Here is a 27,156-nt window from a genome sequence, read left to right on the forward strand (position 1 = left end):
TCAATCTGAATGGCCAGAGACATAGAATCACTCAGACCAGCAGGCGTGGGGAACCCCACCATAACATCTTTAACGGATTCAGAAAGACCCTTTCTGAAGATTGCCGCCAAGGCATCCTCATTCCATTTAGTCAGTACAGACTATTTTCTAAACTTCTGGCAATATGATTCTGCCGCTTCTTGACCCTGAGACAGGGCCAACAAGGTCTTCTCAGCATGATCCACTGAATTAGGTTCGTCATACAATAACCCAAGCGCCTGAAAAAAGGTGTCTACATTAAGCAACGCCGGATTCCCAGATTCCAGGGCAAATGCCCAATCCTGGGGGTCACCACGCAGCAGAGATATAATAATTTTAACCTGCTGGATGGGATCACCAGAGGAACGGGGTTTCAGAGCAAAAAACAGTTTACAGTTATTTTTAAAGCTCAGAAATTTGGACCTATCCCCAAAAAACAAATCAGGAGTTGGAATTCTAGGCTCTAAAACTGGAGTCTGAATGATATAATCGAAAATACCCTGTACTCTAGCAGCAAGTTGATCCACACGAGAAGCCAATCCCTGAACATCCATACCAGCGCCGAACTCCTGAGCCACCCAGAGGTAAAGAGGGAAGAGAAAAAAAAACCACAACAGACTACAGAAAAAAAAATGGCTCAGCACTTTCCTTCCCTTCTTCTGAGATGCAGTTAACTCATTGTTGGCCAGTTGTACTGTTATGATCTGGTGGCCTAAGAGCAGCATGAGACGTACTCTGGAGAAGGTGGTATCTGTACTGACCGTAGACCCTGAACTTAACACCGCAACTAGAAGTAGCCGTGGAATGTACCTAGCACTCCCTGGACATCTCGACACAGCCGGAGGACTAATTACCCCTAGAGATAGAAAAGGGAAAACTATCTTGCCTCAGAGAAAATTCCCAAAGGATAGGCAGCCCCCCACAAATATTGACTGTGAGAGGAGAGGGAAAAAACATACACAGACTGAAATCAGAATTTAGCAAAGGAGGCCACTTCTAGCTAAATAGAAAGGATAGGACAGAGTACTATGCGGTCAGTATTAAAACACTAGAAAATATCCACCACAGAAAATACAAAAACTCCACAGCTAACTAAAGATATGGAGGGTATATCTGCATCTCCAGAGATACCAGCTTGGCTAAACAAATCCTTATACAGACCAAGCTGGACAAGACAAAAACATAGAAAGGAACTGAACAATAAGGCCACAGCATGTGGACCGCAAAAAGTCAAGGCCAGAACTTATCTTTGATGAAAAGAACTGCAAAGCAGGAGAGACCAGGCAGAGATGTGAATCCTCCAGGAACAATGGACAACTGGCACTGACTAAAGGGTGAAGCAAGACTAAATAGCCCAGTCAAAATTGCAAAGAGTGAACACACCTGATAAATGCTGCGATTCAGAGACAGCAGCGCTATCACTTACAACCACCGCAGGGAGCCCAAGAGCAGAATTCACAACAGTACCCCCCCCTTGAGGAGGGGTCACCGAACCCTCACCAGAACCCCCAGGCCGATCCGGACGAGCCAAATGAAAGGCACGAACCAAATCATCAGCACGAACATCGGAGGCAACAACCCAAGAATTATCCTTCTGGCCATAACCCTTCCATTTGACATGATACTGAAGCCTCCGCCTCGAAAAACGAGAATCCAAAATCTTCTCAACCACATACTCCAACTCCCCATCAATCAACACCGGGGTAGGAGGATCAACAGAGGGAACAACGGGCACCACATATTTCCGCAACAAAGATCTATGAAAAACATTATGGATGGAAAAAGAGGCTGGAAGGGCCAAACAAAAAGACACTGGATTGATAATCTCAGAAATCCTATAAGTGCCAAAAAACCGAGGCTTAAACTTAGGGGAAGAAACCTTCATAGGGACATGACGGGAAGACAACCAGACCAAATCCCCAACCCGAAGCCGGGAACCAACACACCGACGACGATTAGCAAAACGCTGAGCCTCCTACTGAGACAACACCAAATTGTCAACAACATGAGCCCAAATTTGCTGCAACCTGTCAACCACAGAGTCCACCGAAGGACAATCAGAAGGCTCAACCTGCCCCGAAGAAAAACGAGGATGAAAACCAGAGTTACAAAAGAAGGGTGAAACCAAGGTAGCAGAACTAGCCCGATTATTAAGGGCAAACTCGGCCAATGGCAAGAAAGCCACCCAATCATCCTGATCAGCAGACACAAAGCATCTCAAATAAGTTTCCAAAGTCTGATTAGTTCGCTCGGTTTGGCCATTTGTCTGAGGATGAAATGCGGAAGAAAAAGACAAATCAATGCCCAGCCTAGCACAAAAGGCCCGCCAAAACCTAGAAACAATCTGGGAACCTCTATCGGACACAATGTTCTCCGGAATGCCATGCAAATGAACCACATGCTGAAAAAACAACGGAACCAAATCAGAAGAGGAAGGCAACTTAAGCAAAGGTACCAAATGAACCATCTTAGAAAAGCGGTCACAAACCACCCAGATAACTGACATCCTCTGGGAAACCGGAAGATCCGAAATAAAATCCATAGAAATATGCGTCCAAGGCCTCTCAGGGACCGGCAAAGGCAAAAGCAACACACTAGCGCGGGAACAGCAAGGCTTGGCCCGCGCACAAGTCCCACAGGACTGCACAAAAGAACGCACATCCCGTGACAAAGAAGGAGACCAAAAGGACCTACCAACCAAATCTCTGGTACCAAAAATCCCAGGATGACCAGCTAACACAGAACAATGAACCTCCGAAATCACTTTACTAGTCCATCTGTCAGGAACAAACAATTTCCCTACTGGACAGCGGTCAGGTTTATCAACCTGAAATTTCTGAAGAACCCGTCGTAAATCAGGGGAGATGGCAGAAAGAATCACCCCTTCCTTCAGAATACCGACCGGCTCAAGGACCCCAGGAGAATCAGGCAAAAAGCTCCTAGAGAGGGCATCCGCCTTAACATTCTTAGAACCCGGAAGATACGAGACCACAAAATCAAAATGGGAGAAAAACAGGGACCATTGGGCCTGTCTAGGATTCAGCCGTTTGGCAGACTCGAGATAAATCAAATTCTTATGATCGGTCAAGACCACAATACGGTGCTTGGCCCCCTCAAGCCAATGTCGCCACTCCTCAAATGCCCACTTCATAGCCAACAACTCACGATTGCCGACATCATAAATGCGTTCCGCAGGCGAAAACTTTCGAGAAAAGAAGGCACACGGTTTCATCAAGGAACCATCAGAATTCCTCTGAGACAAAACGGCCCCTGCCCCAATCTCAGAAGCGTCAACCTCAACCTGAAAAGGAAGAGAAACATCCGGCTGACGCAACACAGGGGCAGAAGTAAATCGGCGTTTAAGCTCCTGAAAGGCAGAAACAGGACCAATTTGTCATATCAGCGCCTTTCTTCGTCAAATCGGTCAGGGGTTTAACCACACTGGAGAAGTTGGCAATGAAACGGCGATAAAAATTAGCAAAGCCCAAAAATTTCTGAAGGCTCTTCACGGATGTGGGCTGGATCCAATCATGAATGGCCTGAACCTTAACCGGATCCATTTCTATAGATGAGGGAGAAAAAATGAAGCCCAAAAAAGAAATCTTCTGTACTCCAAAGAGGCACTTAGACCCCTTCACAAACAAGGCATTATCACGAAGGATCTGAAATACCATCCTGACTTGTTTCACATGAGACTCCCAATCATCTGAAAAAATCAAAATATCATCCAAATATACAATCATGAATTTATCAAGATAATTCCGAAATATATCATGCATGAAGGACTGAAACACAGATGGAGCATTAGAGAGTCCGAATGGCATCACAAGGTATTCAAAATGGCCTTCGGGCGTATTAAACGCGGTTTTCCATTCGTCACCCTGCTTAATACGAACAAGATTATATGCCCCTCGAAGGTCAATCTTAGTAAACCAACTAGCCCCCTTAATCCTAGCAAACATATCAGAAAGCAAAGGCAAAGGGTATTGGAATTTGACCGTGATCTTATTCAAGAGGCGATAATCAATACAGGGTCTCAAGGAGCCATCCTTCTTGGCAACAAAAAAAAAACCTGCTCCCAATGGTGAAGAAGATGGCCGAATATGCCCCTTCTCCAAAGATTCCTTAACATAGCTCCGCATGGCGGTATGTTCTGGCACAGACAGGTTAAAAAGTCGGCCCTTAGGGAACTTACAACCTGGAATCAAGTCAATAGCACAATCACAGTCCCTATGCGGTGGAAGGGAACTGGACTTGGGCTCATCGAACACATCCTGGAAATCTGACAAAAACTCAGGAATTTCAGAAGAGGGGGAGGAGGCAATAGACATCAAAGGAACGTCACCATGAACCCCCTGTCAACCCCAACTAGTCACAGACATAGATTTCCAATCTAATACCGGATTATGCACCTGTAACCATGGAAAACCCAGCACAATAGCATCATGCAAATTATGCAACACCAGAAAACGACAATCTTCCTGATGGGCTGGCGCCATGCACATGGTCAGTTGTGTCCAAAACTGAGGTTTATTTTTAGCCAACGGTGTAGCATCAATGCCTTTCAAAGGAATAGGACTCTGCAAAGGCTGCAAGGGGAAACCACAACGTCTGGCAAATTCTAAGTCCATTAAGTTTAGAGCGGCGCCTGAATCCACAAATGCCATGACAGAAAATGACGATAATGAGCAGATCAGGGTCACAGATAACAGAAATTTAGGTTGTACAGTACTGATGGTAACAGAACTAGCGAATCTCTTGGTATGCTTAGGGCAATCAGAAATAACATGAGCAGAATCGCCGCAGTAAAAACACAACCTATTCTGACGTCTGAATCCTTGTCGTTCAGCTCTAGACACAAACCTATCACACTGCATAGGCTCAGGACTCCGCTCGGAAGACAATGCCATAGTGTGCACAACTCTGCGCTCGCGCAAGCGCCGATCAATCTGAATGGCCAGAGACATAGAATCACTCAGACCAGCAGGCGTGGGGAACCCCACCATAACATCTTTAACGGATTCAGAAAGACCCTTTCTGAAGATTGCCGCCAAGGCATCCTCATTCCATTTAGTCAGTACAGACTATTTTCTAAACTTCTGGCAATATGATTCTGCCGCTTCTTGACCCTGAGACAGGGCCAACAAGGTCTTCTCAGCATGATCCACTGAATTAGGTTCGTCATACAATAACCCAAGCGCCTGAAAAAAGGTGTCTACATTAAGCAACGCCGGATTCCCAGATTCCAGGGCAAATGCCCAATCCTGGGGGTCACCACGCAGCAGAGATATAATAATTTTAACCTGCTGGATGGGATCACCAGAGGAACGGGGTTTCAGAGCAAAAAACAGTTTACAGTTATTTTTAAAGCTCAGAAATTTGGACCTATCCCCAAAAAACAAATCAGGAGTTGGAATTCTAGGCTCTAAAACTGGAGTCTGAACGATATAATCGAAAATACCCTGTGCTCTAGCAGCAAGTTGATCCACACGAGAAGCCAATCCCTGAACATCCATACCAGCGCCGAACTCCTGAGCCACCCAGAGGTAAAGAGGGAAGAGAAAAAAAAACACAACAGACTACAGAAAAAAAAATGGCTCAGCACTTTCCTTCCCTTCTTCTGAGATGCGGTTAACTCATTGTTGGCCAGTTGTACTGTTATGATCTGGTGGCCTAAGATCAGCATGAGACGTACTCTGGAGAAGGTGGTACCTGTACTGACCGCAGACCCTGAACTTAACACCGCAACTAGAAGTAGCCGTGGAATGTACCTAGCACTCCCTGGACATCTCGACACAGCCGGAGGACTAATTACCCCTAGAGATAGAAAAGGGAAAACTATCTTGCCTCAGAGAAAATTCCCAAAGGATAGGCAGCCCCCCACAAATATTGACTGTGAGAGGAGAGGGAAAAAACATACACAGACTGAAATCAGAATTTAGCAAAGGAGGCCACTTCTAGCTAAATAGAAAGGATAGGACAGAGTACTATGCGGTCAGTATTAAAACACTAGAAAATATCCACAACAGAAGATACAAAAACTCCACAGCTAACTAAAGATATGGAGGGTATATCTGCATCTCCAGAGATAAACAAATCTTATACAGACCAAGCTGGACAAGACAAAAACATAGAAAGGAACTGAACAATAAGGCCACAGCATGTGGACAGCAAAAAGTCAAGGCCAGAACTTATCTTTGATGAAAAGAACTGCAAAGCAGGAGAGACCAGGCAGAGATGTGAATCCTCCAGGAACAATGGACAAGTGGCACTGACTAAAGGGTGAAGCAAGACTAAATAGCCCAGTCAAAATTGCAAAGAGTGAACACACCTGATAAATGCTGCGATTCAGAGACAGCAACGCTACCACTTACAACCACCGGAGGGAGCCCAAGAGCAGAATTCACAGCAGCACAGATTGAGAATGGGGCATGCGCCCCTAGAGTACAGAAATATGCTGCGGCCTTGCCGGTCTGAGGTCTGTTGTACGCCATTGTCGCCTGAAGGTGCCACTCCACTTCCTGAATCTGTCATGCCTGATGGACAAATCGATGATGAGTGGTGGACCGTCCCTCACACAGTATGGGGTCCTCAGCCGCACAGAGACGGTAATCCCATGGATGTACCAGTACCGCCATGCGAGGACAAGACCAGACAAGAGCTCACGATGTCTCCTGCAACAAGTGTTCCTCTGGAAGATAGTCAAGCCTTGCCTGACAGCCAAGAGCTTCGGAAATCCCAGGGGTCTAATGCAGGGGTTCCACCAGTCCGATATGTAGAACAGTGTGCTCTGTCTGTTGTTACACCTTTGTTGCCTCCTCTATAGGTGCTGTTTCCGCATTGGATGTTCCTCCATTACACTTTGTCTCTGATGCTGTGATGGTCGAGGACGACCATCATTAAGAAGGGAGGCATGTAAGAGAGTGGTGCTGTTATGGACAGTAAGGGACACGCTGTCACTTTAAGAGGCTGCACCCCCTTGCCTGGGGAATGGAATGTTCTGCTTCTCCCCTGCTCTAATCCTTGTTATGAACTGGTCGGTGCAGTGTGCAGGGTGGAGCTGTAGCAGCGTGTGTGAGCTGCAGCTGCTGGAGAGAACTTTGTGCTGTTTGCTGCAAGAAAGGTTACACAGCTTGAGACGGACTGCATTTGTGAAATAGACTTTTCCGGTTACAGCAAAGGTGGCTGTTATGTGCTAGTTTGTGAAGCCACGAAGATACTGAGAAGGGGACTTACAGTTTCAAGGAGCATCCCTAGGATCCAGAAGCAAGGAGAAGACCAAGCTTCGCAGAGCTGACAGGAATCCGTGCGCACCACCGTGTTGGACTTCTGGGGGCCCCCTGGGACTGGACCTGAGTCCCCAACATCACCGTGAGTCTGTTCCTGTATGGTGCACCAGTTAGGGCCTACTGCAGGCTTCAGTAGTCAGTACACGGGAGCCGTGGGGCCTGCTTAGTAAAGGCCAGGGAGGTTATACATAGAGTAGCATCGTTATTTGTTCATTGTTTAAAGTTGCTTGTGAGACAAATTCTGAGTCTGTAATTGTTGGAGCACCGTGCTATTTTACGGACAAGACAACTCATTTACATTGTCTTTTGCTATTGTAAACCCCTGTTTGCATCTACCCTTTGTTGTTTGCACTTCATCTTGTGTACAGTAGTCTTCCTGCACAGTGGTGGTCCCCCGGCCATCGCTTCACACTCGCTGTCCATCACTTCGGTGGTTGACAGGGGAGCGGTGCATATTGCATGTGCCTGCACTCCCCCTCTCCCATCATGAATATGCTCCCCCCGGTCACTCTATATACCCCCCTGCTGGCACACATATGGCTCCCCCAGCCACTATATGCCCCCCTTCTGGCACTCACCTGATAAAATCACAAACACTTAACTCACTTTTCGATGATGGCTCCGTGCTCCCAGCTCCCCTGTGGCTCTTCCAGTGTCTGTGCCGACATCCGATCGGCACATCACAGTGACTTCATCACTGTGTGCCCAGGTCACATGATCAGATGCTCGGGAAACAGGAAGCACAACTGAGGAGCTGGGAGCATGGAGCCATCATCCAAAGGTGAGATAAGTATTTGTTATTTTATCATGTGCGTGCCAGCAGGGTGCATATAGTGACCGGAGGGGCTACGTGCGTACCAGCAAGGGGGCATATAGAGAGAGGGGGCCATGTGCTTGCCAGCAGGAGGGCATATAGAGATAGGGGGGCCATATCCAGGATGGGATGGGGGGCTATGTGCCAACACAAGGGAGCAAGGTGCCAATGTACCAGCAGCACAGGGGGCAATGTACCAGCACAAGGGGGCCATGTGCCAGAGGGGGCACAAGGGGCAGTGTGCCAGTGTGCCAGCACAATGGAGTAATGTACCAGTACAAGGGGGCAGCAGTGTGCCAGCTGCATAGGGGGGGGCAATATGCCAGCAGCACAGGGGGGCAATGTTCCAGCACAGGGAGGCTATGTGCCAGGATGGGGGTTATATAGATACCAGGATGAGGGACATATATATGATTTGAAAGACGGACACTGGCATTATAAAACAGACCCCCATTTAACATAAAAAAAATATTTTTTTCTGTTTTTCTTCACCAAGTTTGAGAGTGCATCTTATAATCAGGTGCGTCTTATAAAGCGAAAAATAGTAGATATTTGGCACACCAATTATGCATGTCACTATATAATCAAAACTCTTGAAGAAAGCTTTAGGGTATTTGCTCGCAAAGTCTTCTTTCAAGCTGATTCTGCCTGGAACTTACTTGAAAAAAGGACTTAATAGATGTTAAAAACAAAGAACATATGCACTGCAATGTCAAAATGATTGCTCAGCATATGTTCCATCTTTATAAAGCTTTCTTTAACTGCTTCAAGCTTTAAAATCTGTGGAGATCCCTATGACAAGTTCATTCTTTTGTCAGTCGCTTACTACTTTAGGCCACTTTCACAGGTCAGTGTGTCCAGTATGTGTGGTGACAGTTTTCACACGTATCGGAGACACCTACACACATAGACCCATTCCAGTGAATGGGTCTGTGCACATGTCAGTGTGTTTCCAAGGACCGAGTGTCTGTTGGCAAAACACACTGACATGTCCGGTTTTTAACAGCAGCACGGGCCGCAAATTGTCCCGCACACGGATGACACACTGATGACATCTGTGTGTCATCAGTGTGATACATTCCGGCACCTGGGAAGCAGCAGTATAGTAAGCGCTGTTCCCCGAGGACGGGTGCTGAAGACAGCTCTCATCATTGTCCCCTGCTCTGCCGCCGATGAGAGCGAGAAAGGGAGAATGTTGAGAGTTGAGTTTGGAGCGCCCCGTCAGGGCAAGGGGGATACTCGGTACCGGGTCCTGCGGTTCACAGGGGGATGTCATTGTGGCTGACCCGGTCCGTGGCCCTGGGACGTCCATATAAAAGGGGAAGGTCTTTAAAGGGATAAAGTTTATGTTCGTGATGCCACCTGTGGTATTCGGGCAGGGTGACCGACGCTGCTCTAAGGGGTCCGCTGGGGTGATGTTATGGCAGCTAGATGGTATACCTTCCCACAGGTGAAGTATATCCCCAGGGCTTCCCAGTATGTAGATAGTGAATGGCGCAGTGAAGAACGAGGACACAAGGTTGCAGTCTCTTTACCTTTACTGAAGACTTCAGCATCCACAGTCCAGGGCACCAGACCACAGGGCAGGAAGAGTCCGGCCGGTTCGGAGGCAAGTCCAGAGTCCATTTATCCAGGTGGAAATCAATAGCCTTCCCTTGCGCTGTATTGGTGCAGTCCCTTACTACATAAGCTTCAAATAAGGTCCTCACAGATGTAGTGTCTCTCTCTCTGTCCCCCGTGGTCGGATAGATCAAAACCCATATGACTGGTGGCTTGAGGCTGTTTATAGGGACTCTAGCATGCCCCGGCCTCTGAGGGGTGCCACCGTGCCTCCTGGGTGTAGGTGCGGACAGGTAACATGCAATTAGCTGTCCTGCCGGTCTCTGAAGTAAGGCATAGAGGTCCTTACTACCTCGGTGTTCTGGCTACCAGTGTACTGCGCCTCCGAAAGAGGCAGCCTGTTCAGGGCTGGTCCCCTTCTGGTATCCTCTCCTTTGCTTTGCCTTCCTTCTCGATCGCTGCAATAGAATTCTGCATTCTAAATGTCTCTTTCTGGGAGCTGCAGCTCTGAGGGCATGCACAGCTCCGTGGACACTCTGTCCTCCTCAGACTGATGTCTGGAACTCACTCTGCTGATGTTCTTTCTTTCTCTGTTTCTTTTTCTGCCAGGAGCTGCAGACCCCCACGTCTGCTCAGCTATTCTCCTATCATACCAGCTCCGCCTAGCTGATGTTCCACGACAAGCTCCCTTCTGGCAATCTCTCTCTCTAGCACATCTTTCTGTTTCCTTCCCCTCTGTCTCTCTGACAGGAACTCGCTCTGGCCAGGAACAGCTTTCCTGAAGGACTGACTGACTTTCCCTACAGACTACCAGTTATGTATGTGGGGAGTCACCTAGTAAATTGGATCAAAAGCTCCCCCTGGTGGCCTGGAGTATGAATGTGTTGCATGTTTTTGACACCTGGATGCAGTTATCCTTCCTTGCCTCCAAACGTAGCATCACTCTCCCTGGGAGGAAAGCGACAGTACTGCGACGACCAGGACCCTGGCGCGCCACATATTCAACTGATAACAGTGACAGCAGACGGCAGCTGATGGGACGATTACTCCCATCAGCTTATACCTGCTGTTGCTAATAACAGTGACAGCAGGTGCCAGCTGATGGGAGTATTCATCAGCCGCTGTCTGCGCTATGAATAAATAAATCCGGCTTGGGTTCCCCTGTGTTTTTGATAAATAATTTTAAAAAATGGAATGGTGTCCTCCCCATTTTTGACAACCAGTCTTGCTAAAGCAGACAGCTGGGGGCTGGTAGTCTCAGGCTGATAAGGGGCCATGGATAATGCCCCCCCCCCCGCTAAAAATAGCAGCCCGCAGCCGACCACAAAAGGCACATCTATTAGATGTGCCAATTCTGGCGCTTTGCCCAGCTCTTCCTAATTGCCCTGTGGCGGTAGCAAGTAGGGTAATATTTGTGTGGTTGATGTCTTGTCATTCCTCACATTGCCTACACTGCGAGGATTCTCCTTTACTAGCGCCAGGAGCAGGCGGTCATGTAACCACAAGTATGTGAATTGCATACTTCAAGCCACATTCCAACTAGATGCTGTCCGACCTTACTCAATGCATTTGCATTGAGCAAAGCTGCTCACAACTAGTCATCATGTGACTGCACATATGCAAATCACATACGTGCGATCACATGATCACCCGCTCTGGCAGTGGCACTGGATAATCCTCACAATGCACAGTGCAGATGCTCTGAAGATTCAGAAGTCTGCTGACATATAAAGTGACTGGTCTGCAATCACATAGAGTGACTGCAGACTTGAAGTCTATGGCTGAACAACCCCTCTTAGCCTCCCTGGAGGGTCTGGGAGTTTCATTGGAATGTTACTGCTGATTATTCCAATAATAAGACCATACTGTAAAATTATTACGTAAGCAATGCCCTAATATACTCTGGCAGCACAAGAAAGCTGAACAGTCGGAATATTAAACCTTCAGATCATTACTATTGCTTGCAGCCTGGATAGCACACGAATGAAGAAAGCTTATCCATCACCCCTCGATATCCATGAACAACTACACTCATCCCACGTAGCTCATATTATTTATATCTTCATTACTTATAAATCTGACCAGATCCGTCTTCCCAGTTAATATAATGTTATGTTAATTTGCGCTGCTTTCCTCAGCTCTGGTCTCTCATTTCCCCATGTGATTCCTGCGACCATAGAAAGCTCCTATGCTGGACTGGGTGTTAATGGATAAGATATCTCATTCTCTGTTTCACAATACACTTGTGAATTATGTAGTTAACTCATCTGTATACAAGGCCGTCTGATAAGGGAGCAGTTGATGTTCTTATCTGCACCATCCCCAGCAATTGTTCTGCACTACCAGGGAGATAGTCAGTTGTGTGGTATAGGAAATCAGCCTGGACTGGGGAAATGACAGGAAAATGGCAGCATTCACTAGATGAGCAGATACATGACCTTCTATGACACACAAGAGATAGTAGTCAGAGAATTTACTTTGGCAATCTTTATATATTTACCTTGATTATAAGCATTGTTCACATGCTAACAAGCCTGCCAGCTTTCTCGCATTCCATCCTAGAACTATGCTGTTCCCGAGCCCAAATCAGCTTCATCATGCTACAAAATGGGAAGTGGCAGAAAAAACATACTGGTATCAATGGATATTAAAGTGTAAATCAACTCTTAGGGTACTGTCACACAGTGGCACTTTTGTCGCTACGACGGTACGATCCGTGACGTTCCAGCGATATCCATACGATATCGCTGTGTCTGACACGCAGCAGCGATCAGGGACCCTGCTGAGAATCGTACGTTGTAGCAGATCGTTTGGAACTTTCTTTCGTCGCTGGATCTCCTGCTGTCATTGCTGGATCGTTGTGTGTGACAGCGATCCAGCGATGCGTTCGCTGGTAACCAGGGTAAACATCGGGTTACTAAGCGCAGGGCCGCGCTTAGTAACCCGATGTTTACCGTGGTTACCAGCGTAAAAGTAAAAAAAAAACAAACAGTACATACTTACATTCCGGTGTCTGTCCCCCGGCGTTCTGCTTCTCTGCATTGTGAGCGCCTGCCGGCCGGAAAGCGAGCACAGCGGTGACGTCACCGCTGTGCTTTCCGGCTGGCGCAGACACAGTGGAGAGAAGCAGAACGCCGGGGGACAGACACCGGAATGTGAGTATGTACTGTTTGTTTTTTTTTTACTTTTACGCTGGTAACCACGGTAAACATCGGGTTACTAAGCGTGGCCCTGCGCTTAGTAACCCGATGTTTACCCTGGTTACCTGGGGCCTTCGGCATCGTTGGTCGCTGGAGAGCTGACTGTGTGACAGCTCCCCAGCGACCACACAACCACTTACCAACGATCACGGCCAGGTCGTATCGCTGGTCGTTATCGTTGGTAAATCGTATAGTATGACAGTACCCTTAGGGTGTAAGGGGCACAGGGTGATAGTCACGGGTGAGGGGCTGCTGTTGTCCCACACCCTGGCTCCCTACTAACAAATAATGTCCTGTCTGTCATGTGGTTCAGGTGAAATGCATAATACTCTTTTTTGCGTTGGATGTCTCCACTAATTCCATGATCCCAGATTCAGATGCCACCACACAATGAACGACAGACTCAATGTCCATTTTTAACAGTCCAACTTTACTCAACAAGTTCAGAGGTTCCATGGCAGTTACAGTACAGCACGTGTCCACTTTGTCAGTTTTTCCCGCCTGAGCTCTCACTTCGTTTTTCTATCACTTCTGGCCCCTGAGACACTCTTTCCAGCTCTGCAGCTCCCATTATTCCTGGTCTACTTCTCTGTCTTGGTTTCCCATCCAGCTTCCCTTTTTGGGAGATGAAAAAGGTACGCTTCTATAACTAGTTCGAGCCGTTGGCCCCAGATATCCTGGAAGGGACCACTGAAATTAGTGGCGGCCATCCGCATGCTCCTCCCAAAAGTTCTGTGCTTTTCCGTACTATCCGGCCCACTGGCCTAATCTTTATTATACTTACTCCTACCCCTCCCAGCTTGAAAAATCCCTAAAGCCTTAACTATTTCTATCCTAAACCTGTCTACATCCTGAACTTATTGTGCCGACCACTGCACTAAAACTGATCCTATCCTAAATTATGAACCCTATGCTATACCTATGCCCTATCCGATTCCTTATCTCTAAGTTTTTCCTAAACACTACACATAAATATCATTATACATTAGTCACTACATACCTTATTAACCAAATACATTAGTGTTCATAGAATTCTATGCAGCACCACATATTATAGCAGTCACAAATCAGTACACATTTTGTAAAAACACTGTTTAGAGAGGGAGAGGCACATGACAGCCCCTCTCACACCCCTACAAGGGCTTGCTCACATCTGCATATAAATCATAGGAGTGCAATGTTAGAAGAAAAATCGCATTGCCCTCTGAATTATGTCATTCAATGAGGCAGTGTGTTAGGGGTCGAGTTCCTCCCTCTGCACAGGGCAAATCTCGAGCCATCTCTGCTGTGGTCTCCCATTCTTCTCCTGCTGCAGTGGAGCCAGCTCAGCGGAGGCGTCAGTCCCAGCATCATGCTCAGTCTGACACTGTGCGAAGGGTTACTGCTGTCCTTCCAGCTTCTGCTATTGTGGCCAGTACTGGTCAGCAGCGAGCAGACGTCTTTGGGACTAAGTCCTACTTTTCCCCTTCTGAGCATGCCCAGGGTAAGATCTCTCATTGGAGATCAAGGGTCACATGCTCAGGTACTGCAGCAAATCCTATTGGTCCTCTAAGAAGGTCCTGAAGGTGTTCAACGTTTGTGGCAGTCTCTCATTGGTCCTTCTAGGAAGGTCCTGTACTTGCTGCAGCTATAAGAAGTGCGCATGACCGCACGGCCATGTGCTAGTGTCAATTTATGTACGAGCTCAGCGCCAGTGTGGTCATGTTTGTGTGTGTATTCAGGGACCCGGCTGAAATAAGCCCCTAGAATGCTGGCACCTCCGGCGAGGAGATGCGTGTTTACATTTGACTGCATGACCACCATCTGCTTTACTAAGTAGCTGTGTTCCTCTGTGAGCCAAACAGGGCACAGCGTTATCCTTGCTAACAGACTCTGTGAAGTAACAGAGTCTGTTTATATTACTAAATTGTACTGCCATATCTAGCTGCAGGTGCTTTCCTGCAAGGTGGATCCCGGGTTGCGAACGCATCAACTTCTTCTAATAAATACATATATTCGGTGCGTTCCGCCAACCCTAACACAGTGGTAAACTATGAGTTTTTCCTCAGCTGTAATTGGGCTGAGGAACAAATTGTAGCATGCTGCTAGTGGCAATGTATATCAAATAACACTCAACAATGCAAGGCAATGGGTGCAAGAGAAGAAACGGACTGCACACCGACCGTGCCTGTGCTGTCCATTTTTTTTCTCGCACACATCTCAAAGGAACTTGAAAATTTCATCAGCCTAGTACAGTAAATTCACAGCCAGAACCCTCAGAATAGATAGAATACATATATATCCTATAGATATATCATTTCACAAGCCCTCTACATATAATAAACTTGCACGCTCTAGTGCTTCTCATGTAGCACTAAAGGGTGTTTAGATTGTCTAAACAAATAAATAAATAATTTAAAAAAGTGATGTGGGGTCCCCCCTATTTTGATAACCAGCAAATGTAAAGCAGACAGTTGGGATCTTATAATGTCAGGCTGGGAAGTCCCTGGTTATTGGGCCCTTCCCAGCCTAAAAATACTAGCCAGCAGCATCACATTAGATGCACCAATTCTGGCTCTTTACCCGGCTCTTCCCATTTGCCCTGATGTGGTGGCAATCTATGCAATGGTAGTTGGGGTTGATGTCAGCTGTAACTTTAACACTATATAGTATAGATAGAAAGCCCCTTTATATAACACTTTTTTGTGTTTCTATGACAGTACAATTTGGGAAATCAGCTGTTAGGGTTGCTAAACAGCTGCTGACCAATGGCGCTGCAACCAGCCTGGAATCTGGGGATCTGTCTCATTAGAACACAGCACGCTGAGCTGCCAATCCCAAGACGGTGGCTGACATAAACTGATTTCCTCATAATCTAATTCACGTAATAAGTCATTATTCTTCCAAAAGTAATTTATTTCATGTTTATTTATTTCTACAGTCTGCTTACTCTAATATAACATAGTATGTGTAAGGCTGCCGTCACACTATCAGTATGTGGTCAGTATTTTACATCAGTATTTGTAAGACAAAACCACGAGTTGGTGATAAATACAGAAGTGGTGCATATGTTTCTATTATACTTTTCCTCTATTTGTTCCACTCCTGGTTTTGGCTTACAAATACTGATGTAAAATACTGACCAAATACTGATAGTGTGACGGCAGCCTAAAGGCGATAGGTCCTCTTTAGCGTAAAAAAAACTGCATGTGTGATTTCTGCCAAATTTATTTTACATTAGGACATGGTAGTTTCCAATTAAATAAATTTCCCATTAGAACATATTATTACTTACATACATATTGGGACATTTATTCATTCTAACTTTTAGAAAATACAAACTAGACATTCATAAAATGCGCCACATTTATCAGTGGTTCATACTGTCTAGCGCAAAGGTCTACTTACACTGCAAGGCTTAGCAGGCTGCCGATGATATTTTGTCTGCACAAAAGATCATCATTTTCAGCAGTGCATTGCCCTGTGTATTCAGGACCTGTGAGAGCTGGAGTTACGTCCCCTCTGTGATGGCTTCTTCATTGACCTTATGACACCGCTCTAAAAGGCTATCATGGCACAGAGCAAGATAGAAATCAAGGCTGGAACAGAGGTATGTGTTCTTCAGTGGCTCTCTTCTCCCATTGAGCACATGTGGGACATCATTGGTCTGCAATTGCAAAGAGAGCTGCCAGCAGCGGATCTTGATGAATTCCTGAAGTACCTTCAGAGTTACAGAACATTCATCAGACAACCATCAATAACCTCATTGATAGCAGCCAAGGCGTGTAAGTGCATATATTTCCACATGTGGCGCTCATTACTTGATATTGAATAAATTGAGATGTTTTGTTTCCATTTTTTCAATATTTGCACATCAGTAACGTCCATTTATACTGTGATTTCCATAATTCCATCACTTTTCCTTCTTGGTGTTGTAATTTGAAAATTGTGGAGTGTAATAGTTCTCCTAATAGAGAAGTCTTTGTATCTTTATGCAATTACAACCTCCATGACTACACCACAAAAAATTGTCTTAATAAACATCTGACCTGAATGTAATGTTAATTTGGACTGGTGGAACAGTATGTGAAGTCGCTGATCAGCTTGATGGCTCTTGTACTACAACTCCCAGTGTGCTTTTCTGCTTCTATGTGTTAACAGTGGGACATTATTGATAACATTAAGCAAGTGATCCCTATAGTAAATCCATATTTTCATATGTCCAAATATTTTCCTGTAAAGCTATGTTCACACATTGCATTCGCAATGCATTTTTTTTATTGCCATGATTTTCCAAAAATGTGGTAAAAATGCTGCAAATTTACTGCATTTTGGGGAATCTAAGGGGTAATGTTTCTCCTTGTGGAGAGTGATCAGCTAGGCCTGGCATGTCAGAGTGGGGAGACTTATACGCCATGCATGCGCCTCTAGGAAATTAAATATGCAAATGAGGCAACTTGCATACTTTTTTTTTTAAATCACAGTAGAAAAACACATTGAGCACACCAAATGAGAACATGGCCTAAGTAGTCACATGCTGTTTTATTATCAACTCAATATGTGATACGCTGTAAATGTCCGATAGGCTGGGGTCACACTTTCAATGTGAGAAACTCGCATCAATTCCCGGCACTGCCGCCGGCACTCGGGACCAGAGTTTGCAGCTGCATGTATTTCTATGCAGCAGCACGCTCCGGGCCGAACTGCTGGCGGCAGTGCCGGGAATTGATGCGAGAGACTCTCGCGAGTTTCTTGCATTGAACTCGCAAGTGTGACCCCGGCCGTAGGTGCAGGCCTCACCTCGGCGACCCACACAGGTGTTGAGAACCGGGGGTTACCTTTTCCATCATGCTTGGTGATCCTGTTATCTATTATGTAGATGTACTAAATCCACCATCCATCACTACAAAATTCTATATGTGTTCCTAGCCTGAGCTTTGTGGTACACATGCCCAAAATTCCTGTCGCATGCAGATGTCAGTAAACTCCCTACTGTACCCAGATATCTTCTTTAATGTTATGTAATGCATTGTCAGGGGAGTGTACAGAAATTTGTTTTAAAGGGATGGGGGACATGCTGAGATTGGTAGTTTGAGCCACAATTTGTAGTTACTGAAAGTTACTAAAGATCCAATAGATGACCACTGCAGAAAAAACAATTGTGATATGTGGGAACAAATACTTCAGGCATTGTAAGATTTAAAGGTGTTACCCACTACTATTATCTGTATGATCTGCCTGAAGATAGGATATGAATATCAGATCAGTGAGGGTCCAACACCCAGCACCCCCACCAACTGCTACCATCTCCCACAGCCACGGGAACAGTAGCGATTACATGTAAGCCATGTTTGTGGTGGACTATCGCCACTCTGTACAATATTTTGTGTCCACTCCAGGCACTGCAGATCGAGCGTCCACTAAAATGATAGGTCATCAATATCCTACACGTGAAAGTGCCTAGTCTTTAGTAAATTCAGAAAGAGAGTGGTTTCCATGTCGATTTTAACCCAACTTTTATAGAATCCACAATGTCAAATCTTATCTACCTAGTTATGCAACATTACAGGAAATTGAGGATAAGTCCATACATGACAAAATGTCTACATCAGTCCTGGTCATCTGAATGGGGCTTGCACAAATCCATCCACAGGCTGCAGGAATATTTCCATTCAGTTTTATAGAAAACATTTTTCAGTAGCAGAAATTTTTGCAAATGGCGCATAACTAGGAAGCCTTAGTGTATGTGCTCATGGCATTTTGTGAGTTTTTTTGAAGCTCGACTGCTAAAAAAACACACCTGAAAAAAATCTCTTAAAAACACTTGAAAGACTCTTACTATTAGGCTGCCGTCACACTAGCAGTATTTGGTCAGTATTTTACATTAGTATTTGTAAGTCAAAACCAGGAGTGGAACAATTAGGGTATGGGCACACGCTGTGGATTTTGCTGCAGATCCGCAGCGGATTTGACGCTGCGGATTCGCAGCAGTTTTCCCCAAGTTTACAGTACCATGTAAAGCTATGGGAAAAAAAAACCGCTGTGCACATGCTGCGGAAAAATCCGCGCGGAAACGCAGCGGATTATTTTCCGCAGCATGTCAATTCTTTCTGCGGATTCCGCAGCGGTTTTCAACATGCACCAATAGGAAAGTGCAGTTGAAAACCCGGAGAGGAATCCGCAGAAGAAACCGCGATGAAATCCGCAGTGAAAACCGCAGTGGTTTTGCACTGCGGATTTTCCAAATCCGCTGCGGAAAAATCCGCAGCAGAATCCGCAACGTGTGCACATACCCTTAGAGGAAAAGTATAATAGAAACATATGCACCACTTCTGCATTTATCACCCACTCCTGGTTTTGGCTTACAAATACTGTTATAAAATACTGACCAAATACTGCTAGTGTGACGGCAGCCTTAATTTCTATTTTAAAACCACTTTACTGTTCAGTCTTTGGAGTCTTTTTTCCCCTTCAGGTTTTGTAAAACGCCTGGTGGAAAAAATAAAGTGCACGTCACTTGTTTGAAGTGTCTCCTGATGAAATCTGTTGCAAAGTAGGTACTGTCCAACTAGAAGGCTACAAAAAAAGCTTCAGAAATTTTTTTTTTTTTTTAAATGGTTTCACAAACCATTTCAAGAAACACTTCAGGAAATGAAAAACTCAACAACTAAAAACTTCCCAAAAGAGACTTTTCTTAAACAGATACAGGCAAAGCTGCTGAGATTTTCCTAGGCAAAGCAACTTCAGTAAAATGTGGCGATCTATTTCCTGAAGCAGTTTTGCCATTGGGTTTTGTGGCCTCTCCACTGCATTGGGCCTTTCCCATAGCCCTGCCTGGACTGTGCTGAATGAAACCCCGTGGAGCTCCTCAGGCAGTTGAAATTTTGAGGGCACTTCCAGGAAATAATTTTCTAATATGTTTTTAAATTTTGCTAACAATTTGAATACACCAATTACATTTTACTACCAGTATGAAAAGTGAATCAAGCTTCATGATAAACCAAGAATGGAAATTTACTACCTTGGGCCTACATGTATTTTTATTAACGTGGGCCTAGATGTATTTGTCTGTGTTCCCAAAGTGTCTACTTTTGAATGTTCTATTATGATTTAGAGTCGGCGAGAACTCGCGGCCACTAGCCTCTCCTCCGCTCACGCGCCTCATTCCGGGCAATCACACAGATGCCACACCCGATCGCATAGATGCTCCTCCTCTAATACTCGTGACATCTCCAATATACCTGACAACAGCCAAAACATCATTTCACCCTTATGATGCATGAGTTTAGAAAAGCTAGGTGAAAATGAATGGGATTTCTCTAGTGTTGCCCATTCAGAACTAAGAAATAATTTAAAATATATATATATAATTGTTAGAACTGGGCATATGAACGACTCGTAAGTAAAGAGGAGTTTAATAAAGCATTTTTGTCCCCGACAACCTTATAGAAAGCAGGATTATGGGGCCCTGACACCCAATAGTTGTCATTAACTCTCTCTGTATAAAATATAAAATCTTTCATGTACAATCATAACCTGGGGGTGTAGTATTGCTCCAGGCGGTGAACCTGCAGACATTAGCTACAAAGAACGGCTTCAAAATGAGGCAACAAATGTATTAATTAAAACCAGAACACTATGAGATCCTTCATCTGTGCTGATTGTGCCAGCATTTCCAGAACGAAGCACAGCCAACGTCTGAGTAAACCGCTAATCATGGAATTAAAGGCAGACAGCGGCAGTGACTGTGTGCTCCGAGCTGCAGAACCTGCATAGAAAAACACCAACTGCTAGCTCTGTGAATCACGCGACATAATGGGACAGACAATGATGGCAGGAATTATGGAGCGTGGCTCCCATCCTGTACCGGTGGATTGGTCCTAATTTCAGATCACAGGTGGCATCCTGACTCTCCATTGCTCCTCCATATTGTGTTTGCAGATAACACCTCTCCCTCTCTTGAAGACAATGGGGAAGGAGGTGACTTCTAAATGAGGATGTCACAGGTTTCTAGGGGAGTTAATTTAAAGTCACACTTGCTCAATGTTCACTTTGGTCTTGAATCAAAGGCATTAAGTGGACAAATACATAGACGGTGGGAGTTGTTTGAGTTCTTTTGTGTAAAGATGTTTATAGATGCATTGCCGGCAGATCACAATGGATTTCCCGGGTCTCCTCTAATTCACCACATAGTTAGATCTTCATGTTTATGTAATGATAAATCGCTCTGTGTGAAGTCTCTCTTAAGTGTCATCAAGATATTTCCCTGTTTATTTATGGATGTAATTGATAGGTAAACACTGAGAATGGGATAATCGGTGATCGGAGCCAGACCTGAAATTATTATTAAATTTTCAAGCTCTTTTAAGGTGCAATTATTTTTATGATTCGTTTATTAAAGTAACTTTAACAATAATTGTAAAAGATATATGCAACAAAATCATGTCAAAGTAGAGCGTTCACTTGTAAAGAGAAAAAAGAGAAATATCAGGCTGGAATTACCTTTCAGTATGGGGACACAGCCATAGCCCCCTTCACGCATTCGATGTATCATTATTGTCAATGGGGTTGCTTGCATGTCAGTTTGTTTTTTTTCAGATCGAGTGGCAAACAAAAACATCGCAGACTTGTCTGTTATTGATCGGAGTCATGGATTAAACTCGCTCATTCAATCAATGGGTTCGTGAGAAAAACTGAAAGCATACAGATGGAGTGTTGGGCGAACTCATGGGTGTTCGGGTTCGGCCAAACAGTTAAAAAAAAGTTTGGTTCTGATACCAAAACAGTACCCGAAAACGGACCCCATTCAGATGAATCGGGGGCCCAAGCATCCATTGTTTGCCACTGTCATCTGCATGACAGTGCAGCAAACATAACATCAGCTTGGCGGTAAGATCATTACTGCCAGGCGGAGAGTTGCAGTCCTCATGGTGTCATATGACAGCATGAGCCAGCAGCTGTGACTGGTCACAGACGTCGGCTGATGGTAGTACTACAGCACATTGGTCACTGTGCTGTCCACCTGTACTCATTCCACTCACGGACAGCACACAGACCAAAAATATATTTGTGATCTTTGCCTTTTTGTATTCTTTTTACACTGTTAACTCAAACATAAATCACTAGGCTACTTCTGGATAAACTCAAGGTAATAGATGGGCTCAGTAGTGCTACTGTCCCCATGTCAGATGTAAGGGTACCGTCTCACAGTGGCACTTTGGTCGCTACGACGGTACGATCCGTGACGTTCCAGCGATATCCATACGATATCGCTGTGTCTGACACGCAGCAGCGATCAGGGACCCTGCTGAGAATCGTACGTCGTAGCAGATCGTTTGGAACTTTATTTCATCGCTGGATCTCCCGTTGTCATCGCTGGATCGGTGTGTGTGACACCGATCCAGCGATGCGTTCGCTTGTAACCAGGGTAAACATCGGGTTACTAAGCGCAGGGCCGCGCTTAGTAACCCGATGTTTACCCTGGTTACCATCGTAAATGTAAAAAAAACCAAACAGTACATACTCACATTCCGGTGTCCGTCAGGTCCCTTGCCGTCTGCTTCCCGCACTGACTGTGAGTGCCGGCCGGAAAGCAGGGCACAGCGGTGACGTCACCGCTGTGCTCTGCTTTTACTTTACGGCCGGCACTCACAGTCAGTGCGGGAAGCAGACGGCAAGGGACCTGACGGACACCGGAATGTGAGTATGTACTGTTTTTTTTTTTTTACATTTACGATGGTAACCAGGGTAAACATCGGGTTACTAAGCGTGGCCCTGCGCTTAGTAACCCGATGTTTACCCTGGTTACCCGGGGCCTTCGGCATCGTTGGTCGCTGGAGAGCTGTCTGTGTGACAGCTCCCCAGCGACCACACAACGACTTACCAACGATCACGTCCAGGTCGTATCGCTGGTCGTGATCGTTGGTAAATCGTTTAGTGTAACGGTACCCTAAGAGATAAGATTTGTTTCATGTTTTTGGGGAGATAAGCCACTCAGACAGCTGCCAGCAGATTACTCCCGTATTCCTAATGGGAGCACATGCATGCTCAGATAAGCTAAGTTCCATGTGTGTGGGGAGAGTCAGGAGAGATAGCTGTTGACTGGATAAAATTAACAAGTTCACATGTACTAAAACGCAACTGGTGTATGACAGTTTGCAAATATAGGTAATAAGACTCATTTAGGAAGATGTTTATTTAGCACTGTTTAAAAACTTGAGGGGTTATTGGCTCAGTGGTTAGCATTGCAGCGCTGGGGTCCTGTGTTCTAATCCCACCTTGGACAACATCTGCAAGGAGTCTGTATTTTCTCCCCGTGTTTGCATGGGTTTCCTCCGGGTTCTCCGGTTTCCTCCCACATTCCAAAGACATGCTGATAGGGAATTTAGATTGTGAGTCCCAATGGGGACAGCGATGATAATGTGTGCAAACTGTAAAGCGCTGCGGAATATGTTAGCGCTATATAAAAATAAAGATTATTATTATTAGAAAGTAATGGCCACCCCTCTTATTTGCTGTACAATGAAGCATTTAGGAACCTTTCTAATATATAATTTATTTAAATTTCTCAACATTTTTATGATTTCAAGATTTTTTCTTGCTGTCGGCGATTAAAATCATCCCTGTTTACATACATAGACATAAGACTTGTGTTATATGGCGACATGTGTCACGCCACAGCAGCTGTCTGAAAATTGTCTATTTTAGGCTAAGTTCACATTTGTGTTGTGTCGGGAGCAGGTTCGGCGACGCATAGCGGCGCATGCGTCATGCGCCCCTATATTTAACATGGGGGCGCATGGACATGCGTTGTCTTGCGTTTTGTGACGCATGCGTCATTTTTGGCGCAAGCGTCAGGGCGCACAGGACGCTGCATGTTGTTTTTTTTTGCGCCGAAAATCATGCCAAAATTGGACGCATGCGTCACAAAAAGCTGCGTTTTGCATGCGTTTTTGAATGCGTTGTGCGTTGCGTCGCCGACGCTGCGCCGCACAACGCAAATGTGAACGTAGCTTTAGAGCTGTGATTTTGCATTAAATAAAATCGGCAAGTGGCACATGTCATGCCCGACTTACAATGAAGTCTAGGGCAATTGGCGTGCAGCTTGTGACCAGTGACTGAAAAGCCAACACATTTGGAAATATTTGTGATTTTGTGTCGCGGGTCGCAATGCAATACTGTACGAAATCATTACGTCCAGCATAGCAATGTGAAAGGCAACGCATGTCGTGATGTACACCTAGCATTCATCTGAGGTGTTCTAAAAATTCAGTCTAGGAAATCATCTGTGAGCTAAATACATCTTCAGTACATTGTGACTCTGTCTTCTCTTCTGTGATAGTTTTCCACTTTGTATCAGTCTAAATACATTGTATCAGAGATCCGAACGTCCCCCAAAAGATGAAGAATACTTCAGGGTGTGAAGAGGACAGCCAGTCCGCAATAATCATTGATACAATCAGTTAATAGGTTAATAGCTTGTCTCATGTTGGTTTCGCTATCTTGGTTTCAGAGCTCTCAAGGTGTTTTGAGAAGGCATTGATGTCACAAGGTTAACGCTGAGATGAAGGACACGGAATCATTGGAGCAGTAATACTAAGTCATCTATCATATCAGCTGAAATTAGAGGGCCCGTATTATTCACCAGAAACCCGGCAGCCATTCAAGCATCAGAAAATTCTTGATGATGCTCACAACTGTTAAATAGTTAAACATTATAGGACGCCTGATGGGAAGAAGTCAAGCACCGAAAGTCTTCTATCTCTTCCAGTAGGCCTCATATTCACTGATCTTCCCACGCTGACCACATTTCTAATTGCAATAGGTTTGATATGATTTATTGGTGCAGATCTAGAAATGAGTTGCTGGATCTAGGACCTAACAGGTGCTCTACAGATCAGGCAGTCATCACCACCAACCACCCCAACAACATAATAAAGTAGCAAGATTTCCTCAGGCCAGCTCTGCGTTGTGGCATCATCGCATTACTTACACCACCACTGTGACATTACTGTGTGCATTGCCCCTGTATTATGATATTGTGTTTATTATTACACCACTGTGTGCATTATGCGTGTTTCATTATGATGTCGATGTATCACTGTGCTGTGGTGTCACTGTGTGCGTTAACCCTGTATTATGATATTGTGTTTATTACCACAGTATGCATTATGTTTCTTTTATAATACTGGGCTTGTTATCTCCGTGTGATTATTGTTTTCTGAGCTGGAATTTCATTATGTGCTTTAAAGAGCTAGATTTTTAAAAATTAAAAATAGTTCCTAGATGGTGCTAAAAATGCAAACACATATTCCTCCTGGACTCCTATGGATCCTCAGTAATGTTGCTAGTGTCTCCAGCTGGTCTCCTGACATTTTATTCTGGTGTGGGCAATCCGATTCTGCCCGAACCTGAAGGAACAGTCTACCAATTCTTTCTTCCTGCTCAGACAGAATGTGACTATTGATTGGCTGCAGTGGTTATCACTAGAATACAGTGGCAGCAGTATGAAATATTAACATACATATAATTTTTTTATTTTGCACTGGCAATTTTTACATTGTTTATAATTAGTTAATTAGTGGACAGGTCCTATAATCTTTACAAATTGGATATGTATGGTAACCCGTTTATGTGGTGGCCCAGTAATTCCTCTGACACATAGGAGCATACCAGTTCATTAGCGCATTGGAACCTAATTTTATGGAACATCTCTCTGAAATACATTTTGAAAAACTAGAAAAATGTGTCTTTCCTCTAGAAATACTGCCCGCCTTGTTTGTGGGCAGGACACCTTCTTGTTTACTTGTATGTGGAGAGGGGAATAAGCTTCTTCAGACACACAGCTGGAGCTGGATACTGCCACCTGAAAATCCAATGATGAAGCCCCTATACACATTAGAACATTAACCACACGTTTTAAAATGAATGGGTCCTGCTGACCATTGTTTATTATGCATTGCTTATATAGCACCACCATATTCCCCAGCGCTTTACAGACATCATCATCGTTGTCCCCGTTGGGGCTCACAATCTACGTTCCCTATCACTATGTCTTTGGAGTGTGAGAGGAAACTGGAGAACCCGGAGGAAACCCACACAAACACGGGGAGAACAGACAATCTCCTTGCTGATTTTGTCCTTGGTGAAGCCCTGTTCCAGAGCTGCAAAATAACAGTACTAACCACTAAGTTACTGCACTGCTCATCCTTACGTAATATGATCAGAACAACACGTGATATTTTAAAAGTTGATTATTCTATTCTGTAAAATAACATGTGATAAATGCATATCTATTAAAGCAGTCTGCATTCTTAAAACAACTTAAAGGGGTTGTCCATAACATACAGATTACAGGAGGTCTGACCATTGGAAACCGCACTGAACAGCAGACCAGGTCACTTTCATCCCTGTTAGAATGGAGTGGCAGTGCGCATGTTTGACCACCACCAGTGATGAGCGAGCGTGCTGGGATAAGGCGGTATCTCAGCATGCTCAGGTACTCACCAAGTGTCTTCGATGTGCTCGAAAAATAAGTTCGAGTCCCCGCTGCTGCATGTCTCGCAGCTGTTAGAGCATGCTCACTCATCAATAACCACCACTCCATTCACTGTGTGGGACTGTAGAGCCGTGAGCACGGATTTTTCCAGCCGCCCCACAGAGAATGAATGGAGAGGCTCTGGGGCAGGCAAACTTCTGCTGTATTGTAACTGGGATAAAAGTGCCCCACTGTGACGATTTTTTGGGTCCCAGAAGTTTGTATTCTCCAACTGATCTGTAAGTTATCACTTATTTTGTGGATAGGTGATACTTATTTTTATTGGACAACCCATTTAAATTAACAAATATAAAAACAAAAACAGCACGGTCTTTCTATTTTAATACCCAAATGCAGTCTTGTTACTATGGTACAAATGGTAATGCCCATGAAACGGTTAAAACAACAATCGATAGTTATGTTATTGTCCGAGTGTAAAGGATGATTGAGCCATTTTAATATTACAGTGACGGAAACACATTGCTATAGAAATACATTACTCTTCTTCTGATGGAATCGATGTAGATCACGCTGTATATGAATAAATCATTGTGTAATGAAAAGCAAAGTAGAAATGCCAGAAAACTGGCCGCTGCCAAATCAATGTTTTCTTAAATGTTCATTGATTTCCTTAGGTAATAATAATCTCAAGCTTCAAGATGCACAAATACCATATACCAGATAAAGATTGGTGGTCCAGTCAGGTCCTGATTACAGTATTAAAGGAAAATATCTTGTGCCCTCATACAGCACAGTATT

The sequence above is a fragment of the Ranitomeya variabilis genome, chromosome 2, assembly GCF_051348905.1.
Source record: "Ranitomeya variabilis isolate aRanVar5 chromosome 2, aRanVar5.hap1, whole genome shotgun sequence".
In the NCBI taxonomy this organism is placed as follows: Eukaryota; Metazoa; Chordata; class Amphibia; order Anura; family Dendrobatidae; genus Ranitomeya; species Ranitomeya variabilis.